The sequence below is a fragment of the Felis catus genome, chromosome D1, assembly GCF_018350175.1.
Source record: "Felis catus isolate Fca126 chromosome D1, F.catus_Fca126_mat1.0, whole genome shotgun sequence".
NCBI classification, from domain to species: domain Eukaryota; kingdom Metazoa; phylum Chordata; class Mammalia; order Carnivora; family Felidae; genus Felis; species Felis catus.
In genome coordinates this window covers 93,260,720-93,282,835 of record NC_058377.1, presented here as the reverse complement: position 1 = coordinate 93,282,835, position 22,116 = coordinate 93,260,720, and the positions used below count along the sequence as shown (strand labels likewise).

The window sequence follows — 22,116 nt, the reverse complement described above, 5'->3', positions numbered from 1 at the left end:
TTTACAATGTAATGAATTGATACACTGCAAAATGATCACCACAGTAAGGCCAGTCTCCAACTGTCACTACAAAATTGCAAAAAAAAAAAATTTTTTTTTTGGTTGTGATGAAAACTTTTGGGAGATACTCTCCTGGCAATTTCCAAGTGTGCACTACAATATTATTGACTATAGTTATGATGCTGTACAGTATATACCCATGATTTCTTTGTTTTATACCTGAAAGTTTGTACCTTTTGACCCCCTTCACGTGCTTTGCCCACACCAAACCCTCCTCCCCACCAGAAACCACCATTCTGTTCTCTGTATCGATGAGTTTTGTTTTGTTAGTTGGTTTTGTTTCCTATGTTCCAAAAATAAGTGAAATCATGCAATGTTTGTCTTTCTCTGTCTGACTTATTTCGCTTATAGTGTAATTCCCTCAGAGTCCATTCATGTTGTCACAAATGGCAAGATTTCATTCTTTTTTATGGCTGAGCAGTATTCCATTGTATATATATTTACCACATCTTCTTCATCCATCATCCAGTCATAGACAGGTGGTTTCCATAACGTGGCTCTTGTAAACAATGTGGCAGTGAACACAGGGGTCCAATATTTTTTGTTCAAATTACTATGTTTGTTCTTGCTTAAATGCCTAGTTGTAGAATTGCTGGATCACATGGTAGTTCTGTTTTTAATTTTTTGAGGAAACTCCATATTGTTTTCCGTAGTGATTGTACCAATTTATATTCACACCAAAGTGTATGAGGGTTCTTTTTTCTCTACATCCTCGCCAACATTTGTTATTTCTTGTCTTTTTGGTAATAGCTATTTCAATAGATATGAGTTGGCATATCATTGTGGTTTTGATTTTCACTTCTCTGACGACTAGTGGTGTTGAGCATGTTTTCATGTGTCTTTTGGCCATCTGGATGTCTTCTTTAGGAAAAAAAAATGTCTGTTCAGATCCTCTGCCCTATTTACTTTTATTCCTACTTAGTTGTATGAGTTCTTTACATAGTATGGATATTAACACCTTATCAGGTGTATGATTTGCAAATATGTCTTCCCAATAAGTAGGTGCCTTCTCATTATCTTGATGATTTTATTTGTTGTGCAAATTTTTAGTTTGATTTATTCCCATTTGTTTATTTCTGCTTTTGTTGCCTTTGCTTTTGGAGTCCTATTCCAAAAAAAATTATTGCCAAGACCAATGCAATGGGATAAATTCCCTGTATTTTCTTCCAGGAGTTTTGTGGATTCAGATTTTCTATTCAAATTTTTACTCCATTTTGAGTTAATTTTTGTGTATGGTGTGAGGTAGGAGTTTAGTTTCATTCTTTTGCATGTAGCTATCCAGTTTTCCCAACTTCATTTGCTGAAGATACTCTCCTTTCCCCATTGCATATTCTTGCCTCCTTGTCATAAATTAATTGACTGTATATGCATGAGTTTACTTCTGGGATCTCAACTGTTTCATTGATGGATATGTCTGTTTTTATGCCAGTATAAAACTGTTTTGATTATAGTAGCTTGCAATATAGCTTAAAATCAGGGAGCATGATGCCTCCAGCTTTATTTTTCTTTCTCAAGATTGCTTTTGTTATCTGGGGTCTTTTGTTTTTCCACAGAAATTTAGGATTATTTGTTCTACTACTATGAAAAACTGCCATTGGATTATTTTTTGAGACATTTATTCTGTCTTGTAAGCACCTGGAATTTTGAAAAGGATTTCATTGAAACTGTAGATTGCTTTGGGTAGTATGGACATTTTAACAATATTCTTCCAATCCATGAGCATGGAATATATTTCCATTTCTTTTGTGTCTTCTTCAATTTCTATCATCAATATCTTATAGTCTTCAGTGTGTATGTATTTCAATTTCTTGTTTAAATTTATTCCTAGGCATTTGATTCTTTTTGGTTCAATTATAAATAGGATTGCTTTTTTTTTCATTTCTCTTTCTAAAAATTTGTTGTTAGTGTATAGAAATACAACAGATTTTTCTATCTTGATTTTGTACTCTGCAACTTTATTGAATGCATTTAGTAGTTCAAACAGTTGTGTTTTGTTTTTGTAAAGTCTTTAGGGTTTTCTATATATAAAATCATGTTCACAAATAGTGACAGTTTTACTTTTTCCTTTCCAACTTGGATGTCTTTTAAATTTTATAAATTATTTGTATTTATATTTTGTTATTGTCTAATTCTTGATTTTAGGAGAAAAGTTTCAACATATCACCATTGAGTATGATGTTAGCCATGGGTTCTTTATGTATGATCCTAATTATGTTGAGGTACATTCCCTCTACACCCACTTTGTTGAGAGTTTTTATCATAAATGATGTTGAATTTTATCAAATGCCTTTTCTGCATCTATCAAGATGATGATACGATTTTTATTCTTTACTTTGTTAATATAGTGAGCCCGATATGGGGCTCAAACTCACGAGCCGTGAGATCATGATACGAGCCAAAGTCAGACACCTAACCAACTGAGCCCCCCAGGCACCCGTGTAATGTTCTTTTTTTAAAAAAAAAATTTTTTTTGTAGTGTCAAAGATGGTGTCCTTTGGCCTCTGTTCCTGAGAGCACCTCTGTAGCCTCTAGGTGTGTGGCAAAGCTCAAGTCTGCTCCTCAGGCTGATGTTACAAGGCAAGTGAATAGGAGGACTGTAAGTGTGTTTCAGTCTGTTGTCTGTGCAGTGTACCAGAAACTTCTGTTCAACTGCAAATATCTTAGGAATCTCGAGGATCCATAGAGTTAATTTCTACGGTTTTTCAAACATTAGCATGAAAGGAACATAAAGAACTTAAACTTAGTTCTTTGCCAGCTGTGTGACTTTAGACCTTTTGCTCAACCTCCTTATACTTCAGGTTTTCTCATTTGTAAAATGAGGAAATTGAAGAAGTGATCTCAAAGTATTTGGGGTTCTATTTTCCTTCCCTCAATAAATTCAAAGGATGCTAAAATTTAACACGTGATAAATGAGCCAAGTAGAGAGATAAATACATTACCCTAATCAGATTAATAGTAGTAGCATTTTGTACAGGATGCAGAGAATCTTGGAGAGATTTAGCAATTTCCTCCTTTCTGATGTTCCTTCTTGCTGGGCTGGCTGGGTATGAAATGAGCTCCTACTAAAAAGAATGTCTGAAATTTGAGAGTAAAATATAATAAGAATGTGGAAAAACTTCATTAAGAAATCTTAAACTTTCTCCAGAATCTTTGTTTTTGTTTTGCTATTTACTAATATGCTTTCTGTTTTCCTAGCACATATTAAGCATTCAATAAATTATAGATGTTAAATACTTTAGTGATATGAATTTCTATGGAGGAAACTTGAAGTAAAAACGAAACAAATGATTAATTCCATTAAAAAGTAAGCAATTTGAGTACAGGCATTAAAACCATTTTTCTTAAATCCACATATGGATTTTCAGGTTCTAACATGGGATCTAGCATAGAATAGGAAATTAATGAGTGCATGTTCAATGATTGAATAAGACTAATCCTACCTATGAGAGTCAGTAAAGGCATGATAATAACAACCACAACAACCACAAGCATTTATTTAGTAACTTTTATGTATATTAAACACTTTTCAATTGTTATCACAAAATTGTTGTGATTATCACTCTCACCAACAATGAATGAGAATTATCTTTGGTCCATCTTTTTGCCAGTGCTTATTATTGTTAAGCTTTTTAGTTTTTGGTAATCTTGTGAAGGAATAATGATATGTCCTTTGTGTTTCATTTATTTTATGTTGGATGCTAATTATTAGAATATCTTCCATAAGTTTATTAGTTATTTGGATTTTTTTGTGGAAAGTGCTTATGGAATTCATTATCCATTTCCTATTGAGTCTTTTTATCTGTTGATTTACAAAAGTTTTTTTTATATTCTGCATAGTAATCCTTTGCTGATTACGTTGAAAATGTGTTCCCCGTTTCACTACTTGATTTTCACTCTCCTTGGTATATTTTGATGAACAGAATTTTTGAAATTTTAATTATCAAATTCATCAAATTTTCCTTTATGGTTAATGCTTCCTGGTGACTAGTTTAATGAGATATCATCCCTGTCCCCAAGGTCATGAAGATTTTTTTATATTATCTAACACATGCTTTATTATTCTGCCTTTCAAATGTGAGTCTCTATTTATGTGAAATGATTGTAGTATATGATTTGAGGCAGACATTAATATTTAACTTTGTACATAGGGTCACCCAATTGTCCTTGCAAGTTTTTAAAGAATCTGTCCTTTAATTGGAAAGATCATACATGTGTGTTGGGAAAACTATGACACCAATACTAGACCTAGAAGTCCTCCATTCACAAATAATAGTTGCACATCTACTATTCCAGCTATTATTGACTGGGTTATTCAAACTACTATAAAAAAAAAAATCCCAATTTCTCTGGCTTAAAAGCAATCCATTATGGGTCAGCAAGGATTCTCTACAAGAATTGGTCAAATGCCCCTACTCAATCAGTCAGAAGCCAGATATCCAATCCCACCAAATGATCAGAGGTCAGAAATATTTGGTGAATAGGGGTAATGAAAAATAATCTACTTTGCTGATCATAATGTATATAGCTTCCCATCCCTCCGGTCAGCAACATATTACTCTCTCTCCTCCCAGGGGAGGCAATTAAAAAATCCATTCCAAGTTTATGCCAGCAAGCTCAAAGTCCAGGATTATGGGTATGGTAGGCCGGATGCCTTGCCTCTCTATTCCACTCCCCTCCTGCTCACCAAGTAACATCCTTGTCCTAATCTCTGGTAACTGTGAACATGTTATGTTACATTGTAAAAGAGATTTGAAGATGTAATTAAGATTGTAAACCTTAAAGATATTACCTACTGGCCAAATCTAATCTCAAAAGCAAAGCACTGTCTCTAAGTAGAGGCAGAATGGTGATAATCCAGAGCGGATTAGGGTGTTTCTCTGCCTAGTGCCCATTATCTATCAGGGGTTTCTGAAACTCTATTAGACAGACACTGAGAAGGCTCTTAATATCCTTTGATTAGGCCCTAGGGTTGCTGTCTGGTTGAGGTCCTTGCTTTGCATTCCATATCCTCCATGGGCACTGAAAATTTGACCTCCTTTGCAAAGTTTCCTACTGTTTCCTATTGGTGGGGTCATAAAGGTTGTTTCATGTCTCAGTCACAGACCTTTTGTCTGGACTGATAGCTTCTTTAAAAATACACCTGTTTTGGGAAACTATTTGATCCCATGTTTTTTTGATCCCATGAACCAAAGGCCACATCCATGCTTCTTTTAAATATATACTACTTAAATTTCTAGATATGCTTCTAAGACATATCTCTGTATTTCTGTTTCTTTATCTTACTCCTCTGTCTCCACCCCTCCCCAGCCTACCTAATTGTGAAATATATGAGCCTATCAGACTCAAGTGAAAAAGCAGTATTTTCCTGAGCCCTGTTGTCCAATTTGGAATCTCTACTTTCATTATGTCTTTTTCTGATCCATTTGTGTTTCAATATTCTAGAACTAATTATACTTTTACATTTCTGTGAGGCCATGAAGGGCAGAGGCTTGGTCTGATTCACCTTGAATATTCATTTTTTTAGCACATAGCTTTGTAAATAGTTGTTGGCTCACTAAGGTTATATTAAACTCATGATAGTATCTGAAAGGGTTAATAGGCCCAACTGCTTATTTAACTCAGAAAGGCTTCAGTTGCAAAAACAAAAGAGTCCACCATGGTCTATAATCATTTACACTCCGATTAGGGATTTAGGCAATTGGGAGGTTGTAGTAAATGAATTGATCATTAAAATAATGTATGGTTACTTGGGCCAATGCTGCAAATTCTATACCTCTGGATATAAAGGAAATGTTTTTCTGCCAACAGCATTGTGAGAAGTGTACAAAATATAGTGTCTAGACCTTTCCTATTCGCAAAGAACCATCCCAACTTTGCAGAGCAGACAAGGCCAAAGCATATATTACCCCAGCTGGAAAAGTTTGAATAGAATTAAGCTACAGTTTATAATATTGGGAAGCTGCCTGCAATTAAAAAAAATTAACACACAAAGTGACAAGTACAGATGCAATGTCTGTAGAATTTTTATGCGATATGAAAACTAATAATCCTGTGCTTCAGTTTTTGTGGAAAGAATGCCTGTAATCTATTTTCTAATTTTTTTTCATTAATGTCTTTGTGATCTAGCAAGCAGCACTTCTTATGCAAAAATGAGTATCTCTGTGTCTGAAGGTTGTATTTAGACAAAATTCTTCATAAAGTCAGTGTTCAGTGGCAATTAAATATGACTCACTCCACGTTAAAACTTTGCAAAGCATTTGCTAAAATGAGCTTACAAAGATCCATTTTAAAAGGTGGGCCTATAAAAATCTGGAATAGCAGCAATGAATTGAAAACAAATTTTATTTTAATGTTTTTATTTTCAGTTATGTATTGCATAATTTTATTTTAAAAACAATTTTTCATCTCTTGGAAAATACAATCTCGGTGAGCCCCATGTACTGTCTCTTGCTCCCTTGTAAACCCCATGCTAGGATGATTTTACTAAAACATTTTACTAAAACAGTTGCCAGCTTTGTTTTACCTCTTGTGGTAAACCTCTTGTGGCAGAGTGTGGGCTGGCAGAAGCCCTCTCAAAATGTTACTTTGATTTTGTGTTCTTGGGTTTTTTTTAATCACAGCTTGATGACCCTTAGTCTTAACAGGTTTGTTTTGAGACCCTTCTTCAACCTTGATATTCTTAGTGAATTTTGTAAGGTTGTTTATAATATATATTAAGTAAAGCCATTGTGGTTGTTGCTTGCTACTTTATTTTGCCCCCTGTCCCCCATCCTTTCTAATCTAACTTCTGAGGATGGGTACCTTGCTCAAAATAACACCCTCCATCATCATCAGTCTTATTGAAAATGTAAAGAGCTTCCTATACCGTCAATAGTGGTAGTTTCAGTGTTCAGTAGTTTCAGTTTGAGATGTCACAAATGGTATTTAACTCTCTGTCTGGGCATTTAGTTGGCATTTTGCATCGTGTGTGCGTGTGTGTGTGTGTGTGTGTGTGTGTGTGTGTGTGTGTGTTCCCATCTAACCAACATTAATAAACCCTACTGGCCAACTCTCAGCTCTGTCTCTACAGGTGCTGAATTATGTGGGTCCCTGTAGGACTACATTCATCTTAGCAGGCCATTAAACTTCTTGCATCCTTACTCAGATACAAGAAATCTAAAGGTAATCACTTTTATAACTTCTCATGGATGCAAATCTTCTTGGAGCTATAAAGTGCCATTTTGTTTTAAAATAATTACTTCTGCTTCTCCCTATTAAAAAAAAAAAAACAACTGGAAACAACCAGATCAATATGGAGTGCCTATGAAACATTTGGCAAGTCTGCCATTTTTTTTCATTTTCTATTTGGTATGTACATCTTGCCTTATACTACAGTTTTGGAGATGGTGTTTAGGTAGTTGCTTCCTCTGTTTAGTCATCCTGGTAACCGTTTAAAAACTACAGAGTAAAATGGTATCATAAGAAGAGGGAAAATAATGGAAAAAAAGCTTGGGTCCTTAAAGTTCACTGCTCCCTGGGAATCAAAGAGAAGGGCTGGCAATAGCAGAAGACAAAGCTGATTCCAGCTCCTATCTTCATGTGATTATCATGTGGAGTCAACTGGTATTCACCTTGGTGACAGGCTTGTGTCCTGATTATGACTGTATCACTGTACATCTAGCCACAAACTTGGTACACAATAGTTATCAATATATTTCTATTGAAGAGATGTAGTAAAAAGCAGCCCCTCTGCCTTTCTCTTCTTATGCATTAACCATTATCTTGTTATCTCATTAACCATCTTATGAAGCTCATTTATTTGCTAAGACACTGTAGATACTTTGTTTGTAACATCTAGTTAATCTTACCACATCCCTTAAGGTAGGCATTATTATCACTCTACTGAAGATTAGGAAATTGTGGCTCAGAGGGATTGAAAGACTGGCCCAAGGTGATACAACCATTAAATGATAGGACACGGACTTGAAACCTTGTTTGCCTGTCTGCAAAGCCTGTGGGACAGCTATATCTTTCATATTAGTGCTGTGAATGGCAAACTTATCTTTGTAGAGCAAAATATGACGTCATGGAAATCTCTTGTTTGCACCAGACAAAAACCTACCAGGCTAGCAAATAAATAATAACAGGAATTTTATTATAAGAATGCATAATTTTATTCTGAAACCCAATGATCACAGACATTCAGTTATTCCTCAAGAGAAGCCAAAATCAGGAATTGGGAAAACCCAGGAAATGAGATCATTCACTTATAAAGCTTTTAGTCTAGAGGTAATACAGGGGTTAAGTGAATAATCACACAACCACATGTAAAAGTGTCCTGTATTAAGGGCGTTGCAGGAGAAATCTGTGGGGCTGTGAGAAAATTTTGATTCACCCTTGCGTAGAAGATTTCATGTGCCCTGATATGAACATTGAAGACTAATTAGCTAGGATTAAAAGAAGTAAGAACATTGCAACTCAAAATTCTCTTCCCTTTCAAGACTGCACCCAAGTTAGTACTTTCAGAAGATCTTCTTTAATCCTCCCAATGGAAATTGCATCCCATTTTTTGCTCATCCTTTTATTTCATGCCACAGTAGTGCAATTTATAATTATTTGTTTATGTGTGTTGATTTTTAAAATACCTACTTCTCCCACTCTTCTATATTATTAATATAAATGCCTTGGCCACGTTTGAGAAGGTAACTGCCTTAAGGCAATCATCTGCGACCACAGTCATAAGTCATGAATAAAAACATTGCTGCCCAGGTGATCAGTGGTGTGCAGGGTTAGAAAGTGCAGTTTACATTGAATATTTGAAATTTTGAATATTTGTTGAGATTCCACTTTAGCATTATGCTGAAGACTTAGGATATGTATATAAACACAGGCAAGCTGCCCTTTCAAAGTTCACAATCTAGCAGGAGGAGCCAGATAATACCCAAACACATTTGTAACCCACATAATATTCCAGAAGATAATTGCTGTGGAGAAAGGGAAAAGGGAGCAAAAACAAGAAGTTGCAATGATAAATTAAGATTGTTTGGAAGACCTCTTTGAAAATATGATATTTTACCAAAGAGCTGATGGAGTTAGGGACACAAGATATGTAGATGACTAAGTCCTCAAAAAAGGGGAGTTCATGACTTGGAAGACACCCAAAGAGCTTTACATGTAATGCTGTGGCTTCTACCCTCTGTTCTTCTCATGTTTCCCCTTCTAGCTAAGGCCATTTTGCTTTTCTTCTCTTAGGTCTTTCCAGATTGCCAGCATGGCCATGGTGTAATTCAATGTAATACAACAGAGATGGTGATGGCAATTTTTCAAAAAATATTAGTGCACCATCAAAGTCTTGCACATTATACAATTTAGTGGTGGACTCTTCTGTTATGAGCTAAATGTGGACTAACTACTGACACTGTTTCCACCAAATCAATCAGAAAAGATGGAAAAATGAGTATATATGAACTGGTATATGTCTATACTATTCAATAACAGAAGTAAAGAGCCAATAAAACTCTCAATATGGTACTAATTAGTTAACCAGTGTACTTTCATAAATGTGTTCACTGATAATTTAAGTAAGAGGTTAACTTAATGTCTACAATGTAGTTGGTTCTATGTTAACCATAAGAAGTACCATGGAAAACAAGGTTGCCACATAAATGGAGATAAAATGTGTAGTGAGGATGCAGATATTAAAGAAACATTTGTAGTCTCAATTTTATATCTATGCAGTGGTTCCCAAACCAGATAACCAACTCCTTCTGGAAGGAGCTGTGTGCCTCTGTATCTCAGAAACAGATATGATTCAATGATCAAAGTGAACACTAATTCAGTTCAAATTGTCAATATGTAATGATAGAGCTAGCACTGATAGTCAAAACTCATCTAGTTTACCTAATACCCTCTACCACCACCATATTGTAGTGCTAATAACACTAAGAAATGTAAAAAGAGTTACATGAGATTGTAGACCTAGTTACTTTCAGTGTTTGAATGTGAAATGAGAATATCTGGGTACTATTTGTACTGCATCATCCCATTGCATTTGTCCTCATTCTTTCTCCTCCTCATTAAAATGGCTCAGTCAAGAAATGTGTGTGGATGTATATAAATTGCACACAGACACAGAGACATACACACATGATTTAAATAAATCTTACCTATTGTAAACCTTGCCTGTTTATAAGCATAATGTGAGTAAATATTATTCTTTTAAAGTTTTTGTCTAAAATCTTACCATCTGGGTGAGCCATATTCTCACAATACCCGTAGTTTAACACCATCCATCCTTCAAATTCCATCCTGCATCTCACCTTCTTTGCAAAGCTGTTCCTGAAATCCTAGCTGACAATATCTCCCTGGAGTTTATACTTATTATAATTCAAGTAGCACCAAGCCTAATTCCTTGCACATAATCAACATTTAGCAATTAATTCTGAGTTAAATATGTATACAGTTTAGAAGCACCTGGGTGGCTTAGTCGGTTAAGTGCCCAACCTGATATCAGCACAGGTCATGATCTCGCGGTTCATGAGTTTGAGCCCACATTTAGCTCCACACTGGCATTGTAGAGCCTGCTTGGGATTCTCTCTTTCTCTCTCTCTCTCTCTCTCTCTCTCTCTCTCTCTGACCCCTCTGTCAAAATAAATAAATAAACTTTAAAAATATGTATATAGTTTATGACCTAATTAGACCATAATTTTCTCAAAGGTAAGAAGCATATCTTATACTGGTTTATTTCATCCACAGTTTCCAGCACAGCTGTAAGTAAAGAGACACTTATAAGACTTTGTAACTGGAAATGACCTTCAGAATAATATAATTTAGCCTCCTCATTTTTATAGAAGACAGAACATATTTTTAACAAAATAAGACTTTTTCTAGGTAATTAAGCTAGTTAGCTGTGTTGAGATTAAAATCCCGGTCTCATATCATTCTGATATACCATATTGAATTCCTCAATTGATATTCAATCAACATTTGTTGAACTGAACTGAACTTTGAAGTGTGTGTGTGAGAGACTATGTAAGGTGTATTTCTACTGAGATGAATTTAAAATATTATTGATAGTATGTATCTGGTTGCAAAGTCAGATATAATAAGTAAAATGGAGAGAGGTCTATACCTCACACAACCCACTCAGGTACTTTAAATAGAATAAATATTTGAAAAAAATCATGATGACAGTGAAGATAGTTATTCTCATCGTGTCAAGATTGGCATTTTTGTTCTTCATCATGAATATCTGACAGTCGTCAGCTTGAGTCACCACCCATGACATTTGCTTCTCTTAAATACTATTGTTAAAAAAAAAAAATGTTCAGCCCTCCTCCTTTCTTTGATTTATACATCACCCTGCTTAAAAAGTCTTTCTGAAGCTCTCCAAGCTTGCTTTCAGTTCTTCCTTAGAAGTCATGTGACAGGAATTTGTCAAGAAGAGACATTAGGAAGGGTGTACCATATGGTAAAAGAACCACAGAATTTAATAAAGGCCAATGCCTTTCTTTTACACAGGAGAAACAGAGGCACAGAATGAGAAAGCACCCTTTCTCAGGTTACATAGTTGGAAGTAGAACTGGAGAAAGAACTCAGGCCCCTCTTTTCAAGTTTTTAATGCATGTTCCCTCATAGAGATGAAATCAGGAAAAAATATAGGATGAGTAAATTCTGGTAGAGATCTTATTTTGTATCCTTTTAAATCATAGTATATATGGTAAATATGGTATATTGGCTTTAAATAGCCAATTACATTTTGTTTGTTTATCACCATTTAAATTTTATTTTTTCCCACATACTTACCATGTGCCATATACTTCACTCCTGTGTCTAACTCCAAATTTCGACCTGGTACCTGGTACCACTTTCCTTCTGTCTAAAGTACTTCCTTTAACATTTCTGTATTGCTTGTCAGGTAGTGATGAAGACTTTCATGTTCCGTATTTATGGAAAAGATATTATTTTACCTTCACTGTGAAAAAATATTTTTGTGGGATATAGGATCCTAAGTTAACAGGTTGTTGGTTGTCTTCTTTTTTTTTTTTTTCCACCAGTATTTTACAGATGTGGCTTCATTTTCTTCCATTTGTAATTTTCCCAACAAAGAGTCTCTTGTCTTTTCCTGTATAGCTAATGTTTTTCTTTGCACTGCTTGTAACATTTAAACTATTTTTTTTAATTTTCTTTAATCTTTATTTTTGAGAGAGAGACACAGTGTGAGCAGGGGGGGAGCAGAGGAAGAGGGAGACACAGAATCCGAACTAGGCTCGTGGCCTTGAGCTGTCAGCACAGAGCCCGGCGGGGGCTCGAACTCACGAACCATGAGATCAAGACCTGAGCCAAAGTCGGACACTCAACCGACTGAGCCACCTGGGTACCCCAATGTATCACTAGTTTTAAGCAATATGATTATGATGTCACTTTGTAAGGTTTTTTTTTTTCTTTTCTCATTATTTCCCTGGGTTCATTAGCTCCTTTAACCAGTAGGTTCATAGTTCTCATTAAATTTGGAAAAAAATATTAGTTATTATTTCTGCAAGGTTTCTTCCTGTCCATTTTTTTTTCTGTCCATTCTGTCTCAATTCTGAGACATCATTACATATATTTTACGATCCTTAAGTTGCCTCATAGCTAATGGATGCTTTGTTAACTTCCTTTTATTATTTGATTTGATTTGATTTGATTTGATTTTATATTTTAAAATGGATAGTTCCATTCTGGATTGTTTATATCTCTATGTCTTTGAGTTATATTTGCATCTGTAATATCTAAGCTGGTTTTAATCCTATCAAGTGTATTTTGCATCTGAGATAACACATTTTGCATCTTTAGAAGTTCAATTTGATCATTTTTTAAATTTTTATTTTATTTTATTTTTAAATATGAAATTTATTGTCAAATTGGTTTCCATACAACACCCAGTGCTCATCCCAAAAGGTGCCCTCCTCAATACCCATTACCCACCCTCCCCTCCCTCCCACCCCCCCGTCAACCCTCAGTTTGTTCTCAGTTTTTAAGAATCTCTTATGCTTTGACTCCCTCCCTCTCTAACATCTTTTTTCCTTCCCCTCCCCCATCAATTTGATCATTTTCATATCTTCTATATCTCTTAACATATCCATGCCTTTCATTTACCTCCTTGAACATATGGAGTATATTTATAATAGCAGTTTAACATCTTTTTCTATTAATTCTTTCATCTAAGTCAACTTAGGGTCTGTCTCTATTAACTGATGTTTCTTTCCACTATAGGTCAAATGTTCCTGCTTCTTTCCATGACCAGTAATTTCCTATTGGATGCCAGACATTGTAAAGTTTATGCTAGTGGTTGCTGGATTTTTTTCTGTTATTGTTTCTTGCAATATTTGTGGTCTTGGTTTTGTATACAGTTAAGTTATGTGGTATAATTTAATTTCTTTTAAAATTTTCTTTTTAGTTTATTTACTGGGTGCAGAGCAGCCATTAGTCTGCAGCTCATTAGACCTCACTACCGAGGCAATACCCTTTGTGGTCACTGCTCAACGACCCATTTGTTAGGAAGTCTGCCCATTCTGTTTGGTGGGAACATGAACTTTTCCTCTTGTGTGAGCAACAGGGATTTGTGCATCTGCTCCTATCTGCTGATTCCTCTTCCAGACTTGGTAGTTTCCTCACACTTGTGTACTAATCAGTACTCATCTAATGGCTTACATGGAAACCTTGGCAGTTCTCTGGAGCCCTCTGTACTACTCTCTCCTCTCTGTATTCTGCATCTCAAATTCTAGCCTTTTTGCCTCCCCCAAATTGAAATACTGTCTCCTCAACTCAAGCAGAACAGGAGGCTCTTGGATTTCTTCTCCATGTACTGTGGCCTGGAATCTCTGTCCAGGTGGTCAGTTAGGAGAGTCATAGATATCATCTCATTTGTTTACCTTCTTTCACAGATCACTGTCCTACACTGTCCGTGGTCCACACGGAAAACTAGTGTATCTAAGTTGAAGCTGCCATAAAAAGTACCATAGATGGTGTGGCTCATGAATAAGAGAAACTGATTCCTCATAGTTCTGGAGGCTGAAAGTCTGAGATCAGGTGGTAGCATAATCAGGTTCTGGGGAGAAATCTCTTCTGGGTTGCAGATTGTCAACTTCTTGTTCTATCCTCATATAGCAGAAAAAGAGAGCTCTGTGCTCTTCATTCTTTTATAAGAGCGCCAATTCATCATGGGTTCTCCATACCTATGACCTCAGCCAAACCTAAATACCTCCTAAAGGCTATGAATCCAAGTACCATCATACTGGGGATCAGCCATTGACATAAGAATTTGGGGCAGAAGGTGGAGCACAGACCCTCAATGCATAGCACATTTCTTCATATGTTTTATTCATTTTTATCCATTTTTTATTTGCTGGATTCTCTTAACTTTTTATGGATGCATAAAATGTTTAGGATTGAATTCTATTTTTAACATTTTGTTTAACCTAGAGAGTAGCCAGCTTAATTTTCAGCAAGTGATACTTTATTTTTTTTAACTCTCATTCTTAGGCTCTCAAAAATGTGTCCTATTAAGTGTGGCTTGGGTTTTTCTTCTTCTTTAATTTTCTTTTTTTCCCCTAAATCCCATAGGCATCATTGTATCAGATGGGGAAAGGCTTTTGCAAAGCTACTAATTAGGTATATATATATTTTTAATTCTGACTTTGATTTTCAACTAGACAAGTTTTAGAGGACATAAAGGATTCGTGAAAATTAAGTAAAAGACATAAAAGTCTAGTCAGGTGGGCTGATTCAGATTGTTTACAACCTTATTGCTGTGTGAGAGAACTTGGATTATATCTAGTAGAGAGTGGGAATCCAAGAGGTTCTGAAGCAGGAAGATCTCATCAAACCTATACATAAGAGGATTACTTTGGCTACAGGATAAACTGAGATGTTGTGATTGGATGCGAGGATGCTTGGAGGGTAAAGCTCATTCTAGGCATGAAATAAAGACTAGAATTAGCACTGTGATGTTTTGTATACAAATCCCTATTAAATTAAGGGATGAACTTAATTGACAAGCATTGAAATTAACACTGAGTCCCCAGTACAAATAATGGATGACTTTGGGGGAAAAAAAAATGTTATCTCTACTGAGAAAGCTGAACTCATACTACTGGGAAGTTCAAAATGAAATGACAGCTTATTTCCCAAGCAACCAGGATGTGACATGCACCTCTATCACCTGGATCTGTTCCCCAGAGCAGAGGCTTGCTGGGGAAAGATGGGAGGTTAGGCTTGCACAATGCCACTTAGTAGTGCTAAGTTTTTAAGATGAGCACACACATCTAGACTATTTTCCAGTAACAAATTACTTCTGTATCACTTGCCCATGCCGTTCCTTAAACCTACATGGCACATCACTGTGGGGAAGAACATCAGCTTTACTTTTTCTCCTAAACATTTTATCAGATTGACTTGTGTTTTTTTGTTAAACAGGAGATTAATTAAACTAGCTCTTTAAATTGATAAAAATCATTAGCATGAGGCAAGTAAAGTATTTATGGTTGTGTGGGAAGAAGCAGGAGCAGGAGAGTCAGTGGAAATTCAAACCAGCCATGAACTCATATTTGGGAGCTTTCAATAAAAAAATAAAATTATTTCTCTGGTCCTTTCCCAAGGCCATGTCTCAAAAGATGATCACTGTGAAAAAGAAGAGCATGGAGTATTTTCTAAAAGGTAAGGGGAATTTTTTTATATGGAAACAGAAGGATGCCCCATGATTCTCTATAGATGCACATGCATTTTGGGGGAGGATAGGATGATAGTCACTCAATGAGATCAGTGTGTGGGACCACTGAAATTATGAATATTGATCAATACTGGGCAGGTAGCCCAGTATAGGAGAGAGAAGGCTATATTAAGAGTTTGGAGAGGACAGCTTGATTTATGTTCCCAAATGATCACCTGCATGAGCCCGGGCTAATCACCTCACCTCTCAAGACTCACTTTCCTTATCTATAAAATGGGAAGAACAGAGTTAATTTGAGCTAAGGTCCCTTTAACTTCTAATTTCTCTCAATTCTTTGTTTCATGCTCAGGACATTACGTCCTTAACGTGTAAAAGGACATTATATCCTTAACATGCTTTGTGGGCTTTGTAGAACTCAGTAGGGAGGCTTGTGTATAGATCACTGTGAATGAGTCTCTATGACTTTGTGCATATGAGAGAGAGAGAGAGAGAGGGAGAGAGGAGGATGCATTTTCCATTTTTCCATTTTTGGTAAGATATACATTTGTTAAGAAACTATTTTTTGCTGGGTAATGGAGTTTTACAGAAGGAAATAAATGATTTGTGTCTATTAAAGAAGCAAGGGCAACAACTGCACATTTTTGAGAGCCCCATTAAATTGTGTTCTGTTTCTCGCACTGTCTCTGTTCATTTGGATGAGAACTGAAGTGCACAATAAAAGGCTGAATTAAGTGAAGAGCTAAATGAACCAATTAATTCTTTTTTTCCTCCAATACAATGAACGTACAAACAGAATGTAGAGTAGCCTGAAGTTGACCCTTGCATATCTTTTAATGTGACTTTTTCTGAAAGGCACAAAATCTATGGTCCTGCTCCCCTCTGGTCTCAGACCTATACACAATACTCAAAGTAAAGGGGCTTTGACAATAAAATATAATTATATTTTTAATGAAGTAACAGTCACATTGAATACATGAATTTTCTTCAGCCCCCTATGTTTGGCCTGACACTGGTCTCTAATATTCTCAACTCTACAAAGCTTTAGCGTAGGACATTTGGCTTGCTCAGTTGGTGGAGCTTGCCACTCTTTATCTTGGGGTTGTTGAGTTCAAGCCCCATGTTGAGTGTAGAGATTACTTAAAAATAAAATAAATTAAATAAAATAAATAAAAAGCTTTAGTGTGAAGCTTAAATTTCTTGATAATATTCTCACCTCTAAAGGGCATCAATGTAATCCTAAATTTCTTGATAATTTTTCATGAATTTAAGAGACAGCAGTAGAATATATGGTTTGCAGTGTATCCATAGAATATTGGATTCAAACAAAGTTGATGTTTAATAAGAGCTTTGTGACCTTGAGCAAGTTATTTAACATCTCTGAGCTACGGTTACCTTAGCTGCAGAATGGTACAAAACAAATCCTTCCTTAGACAGTTTTTTATGATTACTACATAAGATAATTCATTCCAAATGATTAACAAAATGTCAAATGCAGGTAAACACTCAGGCACTCAGGGAGTAGATGCTGTCCTTATTTTCTGCCCTATTCTTGGGAATACATAATAGAATATCTTCCCCGTGGTATCATGTAATTTGCCTCCTAGGCAACAAAAATATCCCTGGGACCAAGGGAGACTCTAGAACTGATAGTGGCAGTCCAGAGTGTATTATTTTACCCGGATTCTCTCCCCTTCTTTCATTCTGTAAGCATGCACAAACTCTTGCATACGCACAATGGGATGTGATCTCCCAAAGGCTCAGGCAAGAGGACGGTATGGTGCATCAGACTGGTCAAGTCTCACTTCTCTCCTTTACAACCAGACACTGAAGCCCTTCCCACCTTATTAACCTCCTCTGAAATGTAAATAATAATAACACCAATCTCAGAATAATTGTGAGGAACAGATGAATTAATGTAAGTATATCTTTTTAAAAAACAAACAAAAATGCTGAATATATGCACACTATCCCAGGAACTCCCTTCAGTGCTTGTGATACTAACTTTAATCATCATAGCAACAGAAATATGCTTGAGCTGGCTGGTTATGTCATAAGAATTTCAAGAATTTTCAGTATTCAAGGATTTTGTGAGCTGTTTGTTGATGGCTTCTAATAGGCATTGGTATGAGTGTTCACACCATAGGAATTGGCAGAGGCCACGTCACTGAACAACCCTGTGAGGCAGGTGCTAATATCAACCCCATTTCATGGCTGAGCACTGAAGAAGTAACCAACTTGTCCAAGACTCATAGTTGGTGAATGCCAGAGCTGACATTCAAAGCCCATGCAGTCTGACTTGTAAGTTTATGCACTTAAACTCTGCATAATTATACTATGTGTTTTAAACACTGCAGAGTAAATGCTCAATAATTTTAGCTTAACCTTGAGAAAAGCATTTCCTTCACTGCTCTTCTGTCTTCTTCTTCCCTCTTCTCCCCCATTTCTCAAATAATCTCTGGTCTTGACCTTGGGTGTGCAGGAAGGAACTATGTTTTATTATTGTTGTTATTATTTCCACAATACATTGAAATCATTAGAAGAAGTTACAGATTTGGATCACCAAGTCTATTTAGTATGCATGGGTTTCAATGGTGGTGCAGTATAATTGTATATTGGCCATTGTCTGAGCTGTTGGGAGCAGGGATGGACATGGTGTTTGTGAGAATGCCCCCCATCCCTGCTGCAAATGAAGTCTCTAAGGAGGAAGATGGAGCCGCTATTTCACCTTTACTTACCTCTGCAGAACGTTGCTATGTCTAGGGCACCAGAAGTACACTGGCTCCCAGAACAACTTCGTGGTGTCATTTCCTCCTTGAGTCTACATAATTGATTGTAGTTTTATATCTAAATGGCCAGAGAGTCAAGCTCAGCTGTGCCACTTGTGAGCTGTGAGCCCTTCGGGAAGATAAATATGCTAAATCTGTTTCTTCAACACTAAAATGTGAATAGTGGTAATACCTATTTTTTTCTGGCTTGAGATGATCCTTGAAGATGATAATGCAATGTAAGAGTTGTAAACTAGAAAGTGATACTCAAATGTCAAGGCAGTGCTTTTAGCAGAGACCATGGATGCTACACTTTATGGAAGTCTTCATTGTCTTTCTGAAGTCAAGAATCAGTGACAACATCCACAAACAATTACTGAGCACTTTTGTACCAGACTTTGCAATGAGCTGGGGACTCAGGACAAGATGTCCCTCAAAATTCTTGACTTCAAAATATTCGTAGATCATAAAGTTAAACAATCACATATAGATAAATTTATAAATGCTGGAACAACGTAGAATATGGAACAAGCAATTCTTCCTTCAGGTGTTTGGTGTCATCAGAGAGAAAGAGACATTGGAGTGCTCAGTATAAACAGTAGTATGGGTATTCTAGGTAAAGACTAGCTAAGCCTAAATTCAGAGTTAAAAGATCTCAGTTGATTTAGGGAAGTAAACTGGCCTGAATAGACTGTACAGTTCTTGCTGGATACATAAAATTATTCACTTTGAACTTCTGACCCCACCCCTCATTTAATATTTATCTTCCAGGTTCACTTTGGCTTGTTAAAGACATTCTTTTCATACTCAAAGTATCTGGAGGTAGACACATTCCAGATCTGGTGATACCAAGTTTTTATATATAATAAAGGCTTCAGTTCCTTCCCTTTATTTTTTAATTACAAAAGTAATGCATAAAACATCCTCTTATTGCCTCTTATTGAAATATTCAAACATAAATAACATAAATAAAACATTAAAATCTTCCTATCATTCCCACTTGTAATTTCTTTTCCAAAGGTCATTGTAGGTAACTCTTGATGGACATTCATCCAGTACCATTTAGGCTTTAGCATGTATGTCTACATAGACACTTAGTACCTATACATGTGGGTTCTTTTATACTCTCAATTTCTCTATTTTTCTTTTTAATCTCAATTTCTTGCATTCCTTTTATTTAACTACATTTTTCTACAACTTTCTTTTTTCCCCCAAAATATAGATTGTAATATATAATATACATATATATTATATATTATATATATATAATCATTTAGAATAGCATTTAGAATAATGGTGTAGGTCTATATTATAATTTTTTCAGATGTTATTTCATGTTATCATCACTAGAAAAATGTCATAGACTCTAGGTCTGGAGTTCTCTCTTGTCCAGCAAGAGAGTGGACACAGGATTGAAATGCAAGAGATGGCTAATGTCCAGGAGAAGACAAGAGCCCCAAGTAAGTGTCCTTGCTCCGTTTTTACTAGGATCAGAAAGCTTACAAGTGTGATGGATGTACACAAAGAGACAATGAAACTGTGAACATTAACTCATGGGCATGAGGGAAAAGGAGTTTTGAAGATATGTGGTGTTAGGAGTCTGGGTCAATGCAAAACAAAATCCTGGTGCAGGGTGGAAGGATGATTACAGCAGATATGAGGAGCCACCTCTGTTTACCTAAACTGGCCTAAGGGACAAGAAAGATAGAGCATGCTACCTCAGGGTCAATAAGACACCTTTATTTTGCTCATTGGCTCCACTCTGGGCTACTTTGCCCTGCTGTGGTCTATAGCCCTGTTTACCTGTTTACCTATTTTGGTCCTTCCTTCCTGTGAAAGCAGCTTTCTGCTATTGTACTAAATTGGAGGGTGCTTCCACCCTGAATACCTGATCGTTTTTACCTAATCTTGGATGTTTTCATCCTGAGATTTCCCATTGCTATACCTTTTTCCTATACTGGGGGCCTTTGCCCTGTTTACCTAATCTTGTTTACCTAATTTTGTACGCATTCATCCTGTGGCTTTCTATTTCTTTATGCCTTGTTAACCCATTAGTGGAAGCTCAGGGAATTCCTAAGCTTATTCCCCACAGAAAAATGCCACATAAACATATTAACACAAAGAGGCTAAAATTTAGAGTCTCTTTTCCACTTCATTCCCAACCTCACACTTTTTAAATGTAATAAGTATGCATAATTTTTCCTTCTAGAAATTTCTAATTGTTACACATAGATTTATATCTATCTATATGCACACATGTGTATGTATAGAATGTTACACACATATATAAAAGTTTTAAACAAATTGGGATATTATAAACAAATATGTGTTTCTTGCTTAAGAAAAACTAAGAAATAGAACTTCGAGATCTTTAGCCATCACTCCATATAAATAACCATATTGGTTTCAATGGCTAATTGTATCCCTATCATATGAATGCCAAGTAATTTTTTTGTCCAGGCTCCTATCAATAAATTTTGGTTAACTCTGGATCTTTACTGTCATAAATATTACTATATTATATACGCTTCTATTCACAAGGCTTCATTCCTGTGTAAATTTGTCAAAGTATACATAAGCCATGTTATACTAATATGCACTTCCAACAGTAGTGAGGCAGTTTATCTATGCATTGTTTAATTGTGTACCATGTACTTATCTTTCAGTGACCATTTTGTGAATACCAATTTTCAGGTACTATTCTAGGCAAGGGATGGGGTGGTAAGTAAGGATACATTACTACTGAATTTATGGAGCCCACATTCTATTTGACAAAAAGAAAAATAAGTGCATAAATGGAGATATGGATAGCTAAAAAGATGGATGGATGGATGGGTGGATAGATAGATAGATCGACTGATAGATATAAAAAGTAAATTACATAGTAATTTAGTATAATTAGCAATATGTAGTATATAGATAGGGTAAATAAAATAGACATCAACTGGGGAAATGGAGCCATTTTAAATACAATTGGTCTCACCAAAGAGATGTTTTTAACAGATGCTTTAATTATCACAGTTAAAGGAGAATTACAAAACTAACCAATGATGTCAGTATTTCATTATTATTTGCTTCTTTAAGATAGTGTTATGGCATAATTTTTATAACTTTTTTTAGCCAATTGTCTTTATTTTTCTATACAAAGGTTCCCCATATTCTTCACCTATTTTTCTGTTAAATTACAGATATTTTTCCCACTGGTTTATAAGGTTCACGCCATTAATTTTTAAGTGCTTATATTAACTTTTCAAGGCTTAAATTTATCCCAAATTTATGCATTAATATGCCATAAATAAAGCTGAAGATTGTTGATTTTGTATAATAATACTCCTGAATTTTTCAACCATATGGTCTACATGTAGAAAGGCTTTTATATCTTTTTTTTATAGTGATTAAATTGTCTTGCTTTAAAAAAAAATACCAGTAATATAATCTCTATCAAAATCCAAAGCATAACACTGAGCTATAATTTACAAAGAAACACTCAGAAAAAACTCCATATTATGGTTCAAATATACAATGTCATCCCTATATTTTTCAAGTGCAAGGAACATCAATTCATATTTCTTTTTAAATGTGAACACCAACCTTGCCACTCAG

At 35.6% G+C, this 22,116-nt stretch overlaps 1 protein-coding gene across 5 annotated transcripts in view; it reads left to right on the top strand.

Annotated features, from left to right (window-relative positions):
* Positions 1-22,116, top strand: part of LRRC4C (leucine rich repeat containing 4C) — a 1,352,261-nt gene that overhangs the window by 1,113,817 nt on the left and 216,328 nt on the right. Inside the window, exon 1 of one of the 5 annotated variants that reach the window (XM_019812289.3) lies at positions 15,718-15,735. The exons of the other annotated variants lie outside the window; for them this stretch is intronic. The gene's annotated coding sequence lies outside the window, so the exon portion shown is untranslated. Of the gene's footprint in view, positions 1-15,717; positions 15,736-22,116 lie in introns of those variants that run through there. 5 annotated transcript variants of the gene reach the window in all.